The sequence below is a fragment of the Numida meleagris genome, chromosome 3 (genome assembly GCF_002078875.1).
Source record: "Numida meleagris isolate 19003 breed g44 Domestic line chromosome 3, NumMel1.0, whole genome shotgun sequence".
Taxonomy (NCBI): domain Eukaryota; kingdom Metazoa; phylum Chordata; class Aves; order Galliformes; family Numididae; genus Numida; species Numida meleagris.
Window position 1 is genome coordinate 49526787 of NC_034411.1, and position 4342 is coordinate 49531128.

Sequence of the window (4342 nt, forward strand, 5' to 3'; positions counted from 1 at the left end):
CACATCCACAAGGACCACAGAAGGATAACAGAAGTTGAGTGATCCTAAATAATATCCTGCCCTGGCTACTCCCATGGCCATAAGAGGAGGCCAACCCAAAGGCCCATCTCCCCATGCACAAAGGAAAAGCCCTGTTATGTTAAGCTAATGATTTACCTTGCATCTAACCTCTCTGACATTTGCCTGTTCTAAACACTTAAACCAAGTTGTTTTTTTCTTTTACTCCATTAGCACCTGTCCATCTTGCCTTAAATAACACACACAACAGTCCTACCCAAGTATCTTCATACTACCTCCCTCCTTTAGCCATCATCACCTCTTAACATTTGCCCTCACCTCTTCCGCTGTCTAGCTCTTGTGGACCTGCTGCCAAAATCCATTTATCTTTATAGACAAAGAAAATAGTAACAAGGAGAATTTTCAGGAGAACATGGGCCAGTGTTAAACACTTTTACAAAATCTGAAGTTATATAAAAAATGGTTGAAATGTACAACTCTAAATTACTTGTATTAGCAGTGCATAAGCAGTATCTATATAAAAATCATACTTGAAATCCTTGTGCATTGAACAATGGAGGTTTGGATTATTTCACGGAAGAAAACAGTTGTATAAAACACTGCAACTGAAACTAAGGAGATTGAGACATGCTGATCTCAATTAGTATGACTTCAGGTAAATAGCTTAAAAAAAAACAGAAAGACAAAAGTTTTTCTGATCTATGCTAGATAAAATAACGTCTAATATGGCCAGAGTAGCTCCTTCTGGCCACTGAAATACTAATATTAATTAGCAGGCTTACCCATAAATTTTAAATTGTGTTTTCCATGCCACACATTTCTTGCATTGCATGATGAATAGAGCTGACTAGTCTGACACAACAAGGAGATGTAAGAGCTCAGCTTCCTTTTGTACATCACCTTATGCCATTATTTGCACACTGTAGAATTCCACACAAATTTTGCACAGTTCAAAGTTATGTAAATGGGAAACTAAGAGATAAGGACCATGTTTAGCCTGTTCTACACAAACAGGCTCTGCTCAAACACCAACCAAACCTGAAGCCAGATCACACAGCCCGTTAGTATGGTACACAGATTTAAAATAGCCTTCACAGAACTGCTACCAAAACACTATGACTACATCATCTCACCAGGAGATAGGAGGATCTATCACTGATGGAGTTTACAGCCATCTGAAGGCTATCATTCTGAGAGATCAACCAGCTGCTGCTTCTCCTTACTCTGGCTGGGATATGTGGATGAGCACAGGCTCTTGGCTAACATTCTGCAAGGAGGAAGAATACTTTCACCAGCAAGGCTGAAGAAGAGCACAGCCTGCTTCCAGACTCCTTCTTGCCCTGATCCTATAAGAAACAAGTCCCACTGCCATGCTACTAGTATACAAGCTATCTTTATAGAGTCTATATAGTCTGTAAGCAAGAAACATGATTTCCATTTAGTTTAGGACCCACAGAGCTACTGTGGAAGTGAACCCACTACATGAAACTCTGGTTTTGCAGTGGACATATCTATAATTGCATAGGAGTGATCTCTCTGATCACTACTCCTAGGACAGTTTTTGATACACAGTTTTCATCCTAAAATTCTCTTCAATTCTTGAGATTTTCCTCAAAGCTCAAGCCCATCCATTTTTAGTTACAGCCTTGGGAATTTACCCATCCTAGTGCTCTGGCAGAAAAGAGACATGCAAAATTCTGGTTTGTGTTGGAAGTTGTGATTCTGACCCCCACCTGAAGTTGAGGCAACCATTTAAGATGTACATGTCTTAAAGCTCTGTATTTCCCCTTTCTGCATGAACCACACTACTACTCACAGGATTACTGATCTGGAACTATGCAAATATATTTCCAGCAGAATCTTCACAATGCAGCCCTCCATGATCTGAAATTATTTGTAGAAAGAGTCTGGCACATTATTATACTTAAAACGTCCTTCACCATCTGAAAGCATCATTGCAAAGACTTATTGCATGCTGCCTTTATCCTTGAGCAATAACATTTGTAATAACATTGCAAAAAGGTACATTTAACTATCATTCACTTACCTTTGAAACATCGCTTAATGAGGCCTATCTTAAATAGGCTGAACTCCCAAGGCTTATTGCCAGTTCTCTCTGAGTTTTTATCTGCATCTGCCAGAAGGTTGATTTAATAGCAATAATAGTTCTTCTGTCTTTAACAATAAAGCCTTGTATATAACACTAGATTTACCTGGGCATCCATTTTTACAACTTTTTTTAAGACACTCATCTTTAATCTAAAGGTCCTTCTGATAGCTAGAAGGATACAGAGCTGACTTGAACACAGGATACACCGAAAAAGTTGTAGCAGCCTTGATTTTTGTTTCCCATCTGCCCTACCCCTTTCGCAGCCATGTACAGGTGTATCCAAAAGGCTAAACATTGACTGTGCCTAGGCTTACATTAAACTACTTTGATGGAACAAAGGGGAAGCAGTGAGAGAGGCTCCTGTGCTATGCACATACCCGGAGATAAAAGTCTTTGGGAATGGCTCAGCTTCAAAGCCCTGTTCCTCCTGTCCTGTGTACGACTAAATATGCTATACTTCATAAGAGGATGAAGAGGCAGTGAATTTCACCACAAGAAGTCTCCAGGTACTTACTTTCATTTCTGCCTGTCCATAAATGTTTTCAATTCTAAACCTTTCTTCTTTTTCTGAATATGATGCTAAATGGCTCTCCCATCAATAAACACTGAAAATACTCTCTCTAGCCTCCAAGTAGTACGTGCTATCTACACAAAGAACCTGTTAACAACTTGCTTGATTTTCTCCCTCCAATCCACTGTATCTTGCTGAGATTTGAAAAAATCTAACTTTAAAAAAAATGAACATTTATTACCCAGATCTGCATTCCTCTCAAAGACCAGCGACACTCCATTTTAGTTTTCACTGCTTTTCCACCCCCACTGCTAATGCTCAGAGATACTTTGGAAGAGTGTCTGCTCTTCCACTGTCATCCACTCTAACCAGCACTGGCTACCATTACTTCTGACATAGAAGCTCAGAAATACTACAAACTAAATTGGCTATATTTCTGCATCTTTCTGGCAGGTTGCAACTCACCTCTTCTTCTCCACCTCTGATATTACCATTCCTGAAATTGGAGGTGTAATGCTGTAATGTGATGGAAAGTACCACAGTAAGAGCAGGGTGGTAAAGTCCTAGGCTGCAGCAAATGAGGACACATCCAAATGCAACAACCATGGATACAGAAACAAAGGAAAAAAAATTGCTTCCCCTCAGAAGGCCTCAGGTAGGGAAGCATCTAAAGCAAGATCCCCTTACTTCTACTGCCAACCCTTAAATGAGGTCTGGGAAGGGGTGGATCCTGGCTCCACCTCTTCAGGTCACTCAGGTACATTGCATGCACCTGAGCTCCCCTGGGTAGGCCCTGTCTTCCCACCAGGTGCTCAATCACTGCTTCAAGCCATCACTTAGCATTTCTGCTACAGCAGGACATGCTCTGCCTGTGGTAAGCAGAGACATCAAGTACAAGTCTGTGATAAGGCAGCAGGGGAAATCACTGTTACTCCATCTGCTTCCTGATCACCGGTATTTCTTCTGCCTGACCAAGGAACTTTTCTGATTTCATTGATAAAGCAGTAAAAGAAATGGGTCCTGGTAATTAGTGATCAGCCACCCTGCTGGCACTGCTGGCAATGTCTCTCTGTACACAAAAATGAGCAAATAAGCAGTGGGCAAGTCAAGCACCTGGTACAGGGTATGGATACTGCCTTCCAATTCAGAGAATGGTGTCTATATCTTCCTTTTGAATGTTATCATATCTGACAACAATCACACCAAGGTCTAGGGGAGAGGCTCCTATAGGTCTGGAGCAGAAATATATCTGAAAACTGTGAGGATACAGGAGATCCGAGTCATTTACACACCACAATTCTGCCCAGTGTGGTACCACACAGTACACCATGTTTTACTTCTAGTGTCAGTTATCTCTTCCCCAAGCTGCACAATCAGAGAGGGCACAGCCTGGTCGATATCCTTGACTCACTGCATTAATCAGCTGCACACTGACCCCTGCTCCACTCGGGCAGCATCACCAGACATTTCTCCCTGCTGCCTACCCCAACTTCCCTGGGGAAGGTAACGCTTTAAGCACTCCCCAGCCCCAGAGGCACTGCAGGATGGACACACACCGCTCTATTACATCGACACCCCCGAGAGCGCTTCGCTCGACACCTCCTGAAGACCTCAGAGGGGAGTGAAACCCCACCTCCCCCCGCCCCGCGTCCTCCCCGCCGCTGCAGCCCCTCCTCCTACCCCGCCCGCCGCACACATGTGCC